The sequence below is a fragment of the Canis lupus genome, chromosome 1, assembly GCF_003254725.2.
Source record: "Canis lupus dingo isolate Sandy chromosome 1, ASM325472v2, whole genome shotgun sequence".
In the NCBI taxonomy this organism is placed as follows: Eukaryota; Metazoa; Chordata; class Mammalia; order Carnivora; family Canidae; genus Canis; species Canis lupus.
The window spans coordinates 86,520,623-86,531,855 of record NC_064243.1 but is presented as its reverse complement, the minus strand read 5'-3'; positions in this window follow the sequence as shown (position 1 = coordinate 86,531,855).

Genomic DNA, 11,233 nt, shown 5'->3' with positions numbered 1-11,233 from the left:
CACACACCACTAAGCTGTGAAAATAGCCGCTATTCCTTGATCTATGGGAAACTCTTTGCTCATTTAGTTCAATTCAGATAAAAGGAACACTCACTGGGAGTTTTTCGTGAGGCAATCTGTGTCCTGGATCCTAGGACCTGGAAGCAAACAAAATGTGACTACAGCTTAGAAATGCAAAAATTAACAATTCCAGTAGAGATGGTAATTTCTGTGGGACAAATATCCACAGGATCCCACCAAAGCACAGCATGTTAGCATTGAACCAAGGCTTTCCCCCAGGGAGTGATGCCTGAGCTGAATCTAGAAGGAGTTGGGGAAGGGGGGAAACCCCACAGTATTATAATCACAACAAAAGCAGTAGGTACCAATTCAGTTAATGCCAGAACATGAGTGAGTCATTTTAATCCTATAAGGAGAGGGGTGCCTGAGGGGCTCAGTGGGTTGAGCATCTGCCTTCGGCTTGGGTAATGATCCGGGGGTCCTGGGATAGAGCCCCACATCAACTCCCTGCCCAGTGGAGAGCCTGCTTCTCCCTCCCCTCTTTGCTTATGCTCTTTTATCTCTGTCTCTCTCTCAAATAATTTTTTTAAATACTATAAGGAGAAATAAAGTGTATATTTTCAAAGAAACAATTCTTAAACCAGGCCAGTGATAGGTTCCTAGACACATATGTGCGCAAAATAGTGCATGTGAAATTTTAAAGTCAAGCCTCAAAAGAGGTAAGCGACCAGCAGCAAGGAACAATGGAGATATCCAATGGCTAATAAGCATGATCAGAAATAGTCTATCTCAATGGTAGTCAGAGAAATGAGAGTTAAAGTATTAATTAAATACTATTTTTTTTGGTCATCAGAGTGACAGACTCCTTCTCTCTTTAAGGAACTGATTCTGCTAAGGCAAGCACGCACACACACAGAGCAAAAACATCCAATGACCACTCATGCTCATTTTTTTTCTTCCAGTGAAATTGCTGGAGAATACTCTGTAGTGGAAATGAAAAGAAGTAACTCAGTTTCCTTCCCAGAGGGGCCTTTACTACAAATATTTCCTTTGGCCCAGCAACTAAGCCCAGAATGTTCACACAGGCAGAGGAAGGCAACCCCTTCCTGTGAAAGTATCAACAGCTGGAGTGATACCCACTGGGTAAAAAATATACTATGAAGGAAAAAAAAAAAACCCAAATACGGATAGTTATACAACAGAGCTCAGAGGTATGTTGGCTTACAGAGGTTCGCCAGGACAATAGAGGCTGTAGTCAAATATTTGTCCATCTGGCACTCTTGAAAAATAAAGTACTTTTAAAAGAGAAAGTGAATCTAGATTTAAAAGGAAAAAAAATGTGTTATTTAGGCGAAGAAAAAAAAAAGGACATTCTATCATTTTTCCCCCAGCATGTGTGTTTGTGGCAAGGATCTCAGAACAGTGTCAAGCCGCTGAGGAGGTCTGGGATGACATGGAGGATAAATGGGGGCTCTCTTGCATCGTAGGTAGAAGAATGTGGGAACACAGGGAAGTATGAGTTGCCCCAGGTGCTCAGAGAGCCACCTCTGGAGAAGGTAGTCTAGGTGGTGGGACTCTGTGGAGACAGAGACAAGCCATTTGGGGAGCCATGCTGATACATACTTTGTCAAATGTACCAACCCTCTGCTTGGATGAAAATGACCCGCTCCCCACGGACCCGCTCCCCATTTTTTTTTTTTTTTTTTTTTTTGCTGAACATAAATTTCATTTAATCATCCAACAATCCTACTTGCTAGTTTTATTCCCAATTTACAGATGAGGAAATTGAGACACATAAGAGTTTAAACAATTTGCTCTAGATCACTATACTAGTTGAGATATTTTCAGCAGACAAAAATATAGTTTTTACACACATGAAAATATTCACAACAAAAGAAATTTGAGTTAAAACCACACTTGAGACACTTTTTAGAAACTGTCAGATTGGCAAAGATCAAAAAGTTTGTTAAGACTCCTAGTTGGCAAGCATCTGGTGAAAGAGGTACTCACATAAATAGCTAAGGGGGGTTAAAATTGACACAACTTTTGAAGAGGATAATATGGCAATGTTTTGAAATTATAAAAGCATTTACTCTTTGATTCTTCTAGGAATTTAACCTTCAGATATATTCTCATCAAATATGAAATGACACATTTGATTTGGTTTTCTGAGAGAGATGATGTGTGGGGAAGAAAGAGTCACAATGCAATCACTTAAGATTTGAACATTAGGCTTGCTTTTGTCTCATCCAGAGGGAAAGCTCCATGCAGGCAGGGATCACGCCCGTCTTAATCACCTCTACAGTGACCAGCACCTGCCCGGTGCCTGACACAGAATACACTCTCAATAAATATGTGTGGAAGTGACCAAGAAATACATTGGAGAAGAGGGCGCTGCCACAGACAAAAGGAGAACCCCAAAAGTGAAGCTGAGAGGTCTACTAATGGGAAGACCTAACCCTGGTGGGAACAAGGGACAAAGGAGAGGAACTTCAACAGAGACAGTGATACAATTTGAATGACTTACTACTAAGAATCCATCGGTACCCTGAGACACTTACAGGGTCAGGGAAGGTTTGCCCACCGACCTCCTAAACTCATCTACACCTCAACACGCTGTCCGTTTTCTTTACTGAGTTTGTTTTCCATAGTAAAGCTGGACAGCTATTCTGTGCAATGCCGCCTCCCCGGGTGTAGCCTCTGCTATGTAAAATGCACTCTGAATTTAACGATCGAGTCAGTTCTGCTGGTGGGGCGATGGGGGCGGCAGTTAGAGAAAAGCCTGTTACACTCCTCACCGTTACCTTCTCTCCATTCAGTTGTACTCTCAACTGGCCACATGTGATTTTCTTATCATTTTAGAATTTCTTTGATCTCTGAGCTAATTATTCCTTGTTGAAGTCACGATAAGGACAGGAAACGGTCCCATGCTAGGGTACCCTGACATGCTCAACAGGAAGGTACAGCTGGAAGGGAAACTGGTCATCATCCAGAGGATCACTCCTCACCAGGTGGTGGAGAGTGTGATCCGATGTTTAGAACCAAGAAGTATGCCAAGGCACTTTAAAGTCTGCGCATTTATGTTTGAAATTTCAAGAAGACTTGTGATCTTGAGAAGCGTGTTGTTTGGAAACATCTGTTAGCACCATCTGTATAGGAACTCACAATGAAAATTAACAGCATGCTCTTTGCTGTTTGAGGCTCAGCTGCAGGAGAACCTAAAATCATCAGATTCACATTCTTACTCACGGAATACTCCAGCCCCACCTGGCATCCTCTGTGAAGTAACTGCCTCACTTTCTGGAATACCATCGGACTCTGACTCCAGCTGATGTGACCAGATACCCTGAGGTCAGTATGAAGCGTTCACAGCTTAAGGAGGCTGCATTTACATATGTGAACCTGCGTGTACCACCAGCACTGCTAGTTACACTCAAGTTTCAAGGACATCTACCCCTTGCCACCCAGGGGCAATCTCCTCAGAACAGCCACCTTTGCTCCCCCCCTCCACCTACTGGCCTATCTCAATATCACTTCCAAGGCACCACCTTTTTGGTATTCCCCAAGCTTCTACATTCTGACCATTCCTCTTTTAGCTGCAACCCCTTTCTCAGAAATTGTATCTACTCCCATGCTTTTAGCTACCACCGCTATTCAGAAGTTTCACATTGCCAGCTGGACGTGCCCTCCCATAGATGTTGGTATATGTGGACATATTATCTTCTGATGTTTAGGATTTACAGTCCCATCTCTATTTCTTCTTGGTGAACTCATTCATCTGTCCCCTGCCCCTTCAAGGCCTTCTGATCGGCAGTATGTTGGGGAGCCAGGCTGCCTGGGGAGGAGGCGCCCTAGTCTGCCACTTGCCACCTAGATGAGCCTGGCAAGTTAATTCAGTCATGTGGCCCTTAGTTTTCTCATCTGTAGTACCAACCTCAATGAGTTGTAAGGATAAAGGAAAACAATCCACGAGAAGAGTGAGCACTGTTAATGGTACACGCACCAGCGCCTGCTACACTGTAAAAACCAAACCAAAAAGCGAGATATTACCTTAGATTTTTAAATGAAATAATTTATCTTTGCAAAAATAAAATCAACTTATTTCTACATAAAAATAGCTGGTGATTCAGGCTAACAGTCTGGTGCTTCTAACACACCATGTGGCTTGCCTCTATGTTCTCGGAGATCAAGAAGTTCAACGTAAGGTTTTCTTTAAAGTCAGGGATCCTGGGATGCCTGGGTGGCTCAGCGGTTGAGTGCCTGCCTTCAGCCCAGGGTGTGATCCTGGGGTCCTGGGATCGAGTCCCATATCGGGCCTCCTGCATGAAGCCTGCTTCTCTCTCTTGCCTATGTCTCTGCCTCTCTCTGTGAATAAATGAATAAGTAAATGAATAAATAATAGATTCATTTAAAAATAAATGAAATATTTATAAAAATAAACGAATAAATTCTCTGTGAATTTATGAATAAATAAATAAAATCTTTAAGAATAAAATAAAATCAGGTATCCTTTATGTGAAGGATACATGGAGAATACAACCCTTGAACAGAGGAAACCAAACAAGATGCCTCACAAGTTGTCTTTCAGGTTTTTTTCTCTATGGATCTGATTCTGATAAACCCTATGCCGTTGTACTAGCGTAGGATTCTTTTGAATGGCAAAATAATACATTTCTGAGAATAAACACATTTTTTTTTAGAATAAACACATTTTATGTTAAAAAACCGTACCCACAAATTCAACTATCTGAAAGAGGAAACTTATCTATACATCATTATTCAGGAGTTTTTTGGTACAGAAAAACGCTATGATGTAAGTTTAACTCTACTTACAACTCTTCATTCTCAAGAAAAAGCTTGTAGGTGAGCATAAATCCATAAAACTATCTCCTTTAATGTAAGGCAACAGCTAATGATTGAGTTCTTGTGTGGTCTCAAGTATCGACTTTTTAATGCTCTAGTTTTGAGAAGAGAGTATCTTTGAGCTGATGTTTTTGCGCTTCAAGACTGAATCAATCTCACCGTTCTACTTGGCAAGTTCTCTCTCTCACGTGGCAGATCTGCAGATTTGCCAATTCCAAAATTTCTAATTGTAAGACTCCTGTCTTTTCTGTAGTTACCACCAGTAAATAAGGAAAACTGAACATGCTGCACACTAAAATACTCTCTTCAGGTTAATGAGGGCCAAGTTACTCAGTAAACTTGACTAACTTTGTACTTTACCACACTCAGTTACAATTTTATAGGTTAAAGACTAATGTGCTATACATAACTTAGTACATACATTTCTGAACTAAGCTGGGAAATAAAATAATATTCACTCTTGGAAACACTATAAAAGCTAGATCAGTTACTACGGAAGAATTGTGAGTTAGGTCTGCATTTTGTTTTGCACTTAAAAGGTATATAAAAGTTATTTTGGACCAAATTATAATAAACTGGGAAAGCTTTATTTTCCATCCGTTATTCTTTATTTCCCTTTTGCTTAAAATCAGCAAACACTGAATCAGTAAATCCAGAGGTGGGTCTACCTAAAGAAGGATAGAAGAGGAAATCTAGTTGTGTTCCTGTGTTTGTATATTTGGTAAGACTTAAATATTTTGCATTCTTTTATAAATGGGGATTCTCAACTGTAAAAGCTTTCAGCCTCATACCTAATCCCGCCTGGGTATGTATCATTTACCTGAGGATAAGAAGTTGTTTTTCCAGACTTGCTGTTCAATGTATCTGCAAACTCACCATTGTCCGCTAGAGGGCCGTAGCTACATAAGGTAAAGAGGGCCTCTGCGCCTCTTACTCTTTCTGTTCCTATTTGTGTGCCCAGACAACAAGGGGAACCCTAAGCAAACAGTGAATCTCTCAGAATTGAAAAGCTGCCTATTAGCTCAGAGTGCTTCCATCAAGAGACTGATAGGGCAGAAAGGGCTTGCTCTGCCCCACAGCTGCCAACCCTTTACTTGGCAAACCCAGAGCGAAGCAGGGCCCAGCATGCCCTTATGTTTAACAAAGTTGAATGAAAGGCCATTTCATCCCGGGGCTACTCAGGCAAAATCAAATAATGCCGAGGCTGTTCGGGCCAAGCCACTCAAGGGCTCAAACATCCTACAAGGCTTTCTTTGCTGAGAACAAGTACTACCACCACCCGTTTCTACACACATTGAGCTTGCTCCTGTGGTTTCTGTGGCCTAACTTCCCAGCTGGGGTTTGTACCAAATTTCAAATTCAAGCCTCATAGAGCACTGCCACATAGATTTCCTTTGACAATCCCTCTGCAGGTGCAAATTAACCTATTATGCTCTGTAATTTCAAAAGAGTTAATATATCCATTTTACAAAAGCAAAAAGATTTATCAGTGCCATAGCACAAAATCATTCATATTTGCTTGTTACTTCCTTCAAGTCCTTATTTCTGCCAATGCTTACTGCCTCCCATGCAAAAAGCCATATTTCAGAAGAGTAACATTTCCAGAGATCCAAGAGTTGTCAGATCAAGGGTTTCATAGGATAAGGTAATACAGTGTCCTAAGAATTCCCTTTCATAAGCTTCTCACAGAAGGCGGCAAAGTGTGGTAACCACTGAAACTCTGTAATGAGACCATCATCAGATCAGAAATAGGAGTTTTATAACTTCCCAATCAACTTGTTGATAATCGTGATTAACAGTTCAGGAAACTCACATTAGACAATAGTAACTTAAATTAAGCTGAGCCAAGGGAGGGCATGTAATTTATTCAGATTTCCAATCTGTTTATTGCAAGCAGCCAGAATCTTGCTGTGATCTGCCCTTCATGTACAAAGCTCACTTTGCAGAATCTGTCTTCCACAAAGAGGGAAAATCTCTTCCCAGAGAACCCAGCCCATGGTTGCATTTATTCTCTAATGTCTCACTAATCAAACCAGCTTTCTTGGTCACTTTTAAGCCCAAAGGAGTTATAATGCGTGTGGAAGGCTAGGCCAGGAGAAGACATTTAGTGGCATCAATTAGCTTGAGCAAAGGGAACGAGTTTGTAGGGGAGAAGACAAAATGAAATACAAGTCAACATGGTAAATTCTATTCAATTCCACCTGGAATGCTGATAATACAAATTACATGTCAAATGATGTAGCTCTGGTCTGCTTCTCAGATTTCATCTAGGAGCACTCTACACCTTGTTATGTTCCAGCCACACTGACCTTCTTCCTGCTTTTCAAAATGCCAACCTCTTTCCCCTACCTGTAGTACTATTTCTCACATCCTGAACATGCCTAACTTCTCTTCATTGTTTCAAGCTCAAATACCACATCTTATAAAGGCCTTCTCTGACCACCTTAGCCAAAGTGGTCCTTCCCATCTGACACCCCTCACGACTCCATACCACTTACCACTATTTATAATCCTTCTTAATTTACTTGTTCATTTTCCTTTGTCTCTTAACCCCATACAATTCCATGAGACTAGGGTCTCGCATTTCTTGCTTACTGATATACATAACCTTAAAGCCTAGAACTTTTAAGTAATTTTTTCCCTGTTTGTTATTCAGTGAACAGGTGTTGAAGGAATGAAGGATAAGATTATTCTCAAAAACTTTATAATAATTAACACAAGAAGAGTATAACAGGATACCCATCCTCTGGGGATTTACATATGAGAAATAGAGAGTGTAAGGAAAACAATGACTGGAGATATTGCATAAATGCCAAGAGGGACAATTATAAGTGTTTAGGGAAAAAACAGTAACTTGCCTTTCTTACTAAGTCTCAAGAATCTTGAAATATATACCAAAGTGCTATGGTGGCTGCACAGCAAACAGATTTTTATATGGGCAGTCACTGTAGGGCTAGCACACCTGTTCCACTTAATGTATAGAGAAAACATTAATCTAAGTACAAAAATCCACAGGTGCTTTTGGTAATATTTTATGAATGCTCAGCAACTTCAGAAAAGCAGAAATAGGACAAGTACAGGTTCTCAATTTGGGGATAAGTTCTTCAAAATTCTACTTCCAGACTTTGATACGCAAAAAGGCTAAAATTACATAATCATCGAACATATTGTCATTTACTCAGAAAAATAAGACCCTGCCTATTAATACTCTAGCCATGTACTGTGTACCCAACTCAATAAGCTCTTATTTCTTATAGCAGCTATATGAGACAGATACTTTGATTATTTTCATTAAACCCATTTAACAAATTAGAAAAGGGTAGTTAAGAAAGGCACCCAATGTCATATATGTAATAAGAGCTGGGATTGGACCTCTAGAAATAGGCAAGGTCACATTTTTGAGAAATATTCATCCAGTTACCAAACATTTTCAAGTACTGCCCAAGATAGACATTAATGGCTCTGTACTTAAACTTCCGGGAAGATAGAACACCTTCATCAGTTAACTGTCTCTTCTCTATGACTGAGGCCAATCTCAGGGTTTATTATTAACAGAGTTTATTCTTTGCTGGCTGGATGGAAATTTCATAACATGTGCTGCTTCCTTAAAGTGAAGCATTTTCTTCCTCTTAGTATTCCTTGTTCTAAATCTGATATTTTATTTAAACTATGCCATTAAATAGAGATACCTCAAAGATTGGAGAAGATGTGTTAGCACAGGAACAAGATCTAAACCCATAATGCAGTCTATAGTATGTGCTACTTTCTGTATCTAAAACCAAAATTGTTTGGTTATTGGTAAAATTTAAATTAAAAATTAAATTTAAAATTAAAATTTACTGATACTACTTGTTCATAGCAATAAATTGTTTCATATATATTTGTATATATCTACATGTATGTATGTATATATATACATACATATGTATACATATACACAGCCAAAAATAAAACTCATTTAAACATAACAAAGTTTTCTAGTGAAAAATATGCACATATGGCTTCCAATAGTATGACAGACTAGTTTTAAACACACACAGTCTCTGCAACACAGAACTAAAAATGAATTAAAAAAATAATTTTAAGGCAGGGCTGAGATGATAGAGAAATAAAATTTCTTGGAAGACAAAAGTGACAAGAATGAATCCAAAGAGATAGTAAAACTTCACCAAAGTCTGTTTACTCTGGGAGTATTGGCCAATCCATGCAACCCAGATCCTGATTTTTTTTCCAACATTGCATGAGCAGAAAATAGGAGGAAAAACCTTAAGGGACAAGTAGATGGAAAGTCAGACCATAGACCTGCATAAATGAAACTGGAATCCCTCAGGTGTCTTAGCTGGAAAAATCTCCTGAAGACAGGGATGGTGGGCTGATCTTGACTCGAGACCAATATAGTGAGAAAGCTTTTCCCTGAGACTTTCTAACCCCAGGTCTAGTTAGGTTGTAAAAATTTTGTTCTCCCCAAACACAAGTGGCTCAATAATCCCTAGTGTACACATTTAAAGAGCAAATGGATGGGTAGTGTCTCTAGCACCACATGCAAAAGCAAACCCAAATCCTCTCTGGAGGAACACTGTAAAACAAAGCCTAAGAGAATTTCCACAGGTAAAGTTCCAAGCACCATAAGCTCATACGAAAATTGACACAATTAAGCCAACAGTACACTAGAGTCAGCAGAAAAGGCAAATTGTGGGAGTAGCCCTGAAAAACCCACAAGTATTTAATATCTATAAATGCTTTAGATGAAGCAATAAAAGATGGTCCTAAAAGTATACAAAAGAGACCTCAAATGGACTACAGCATTTCAGAAAAGAAAGTGATAAACAGAAAGCATAACACAGATTTAGTCAAAACTCGAAAAGGGGGGGAAAGACAAAATGGAGTAGAGGCAATATCTGAAGACATATTGATTTTGGATTTCTAACACATTGATATTCACATTTTAAAAGTTCAAGATATCCCGTGAGTAAATAATGAAGTCCCTACTTAATTATATCATGCTGAAATTTCAGAGCACCAAAAACAAGGAAAAGATCATTAAAATAGAAAAAAAAAAATAAAAACTCTGCAAATGAAAGGATCTTAATTTTCATTTACATTACATGAGGATTTTTACTGGCAAGAGCAGAAACCAGTATTTGGAATAATACTTTCAAGACAGAGTGAAAGTCAACCAAGAATTTTATGTCCAGTGGAACAAATGTAGAAGATATTTTTATTTTTTTAAGATTTTATTTATTTATTCATGAGAGACAGAGAGAGAGAGAGGCACAGAGACACAGGCAGAGAGAGAAGCAGGCTCCATGCAGGGAGCCCAATGTGGGACTAGATCCCGGGTCTCCAGGATCATGCCCTGGGCTAAAAGCAGGCACTAAACCGCTGAGCCACCCAGGCATCCCAACAAAGATATTTTTATATCAATAGAGTTTAGAATGAAAAGACTCTTTAAAGGCCCTTCTAAAGGATTTTTGTCAGAAAAAAGAAAATGATCTCAAAAGGACTATGTAAGATTCAAGAAATGAACAAGGGAAACTTGCAAACATATAGGTAGAACCATATAAAAAAAATAATACAGGTCTTATTTGTGGAGTTAAAAGAATCAGAGTACAGCTAAAATCCAGGACTATTATACAAATCAGGAAAAAAATAATACAAGTCATTCTAAAATATTTACATTATTTGGGAGGATGGTAAAATATGGACGAACATTACACTTTGCTAAATTAAATATACTTTTTAAAGTATGCTGGGACTACAAGAATGAACATAGCACATATAGATTCTAAACTCACAGAAAATGGAATGAGAAAAATTTCTGGGGAAAGAAAAGGTAGACACATTAGATAACAGAAAACATAAATATGTTAGAAATGAAGACAGATGTGTTAGAAATGCTCAGTATAAATCCATCAGATTTACTCAGATAAATTCCAAATATTTGCTGTTTACAAACACAAAAATAATCACCAGAAAATGGAAGCAAAAGATGTATTAGTTAAATTCTACCTGAACCAACCTAGAATAATATCTTATTAATAATCATAATAGATTCCTAAGGCAAAAATCTTAGCGGAGGTAAGTCACTATTCACAAATTGCTTAATTTACCAAGAATGTACATCTGCTCCAAATTTCTATGCCCTAATAACCTCAAAAACACAGAGGAAAAATATAAATACAAGGGAAAAAAAGACAAATCTACCATCATAGTAAGAGGTTCTGAAATATTTCAATACTTGATATTATAATGCAGTAAAAGCAAAAATTTGAACATTAATTAGAAGCTTGATCTGATGGACAAATAGAATCCTGTAATCAATAATTGCAGACAATATATTCTTCCCAAGTTCACACAGGGCATTGGGAAA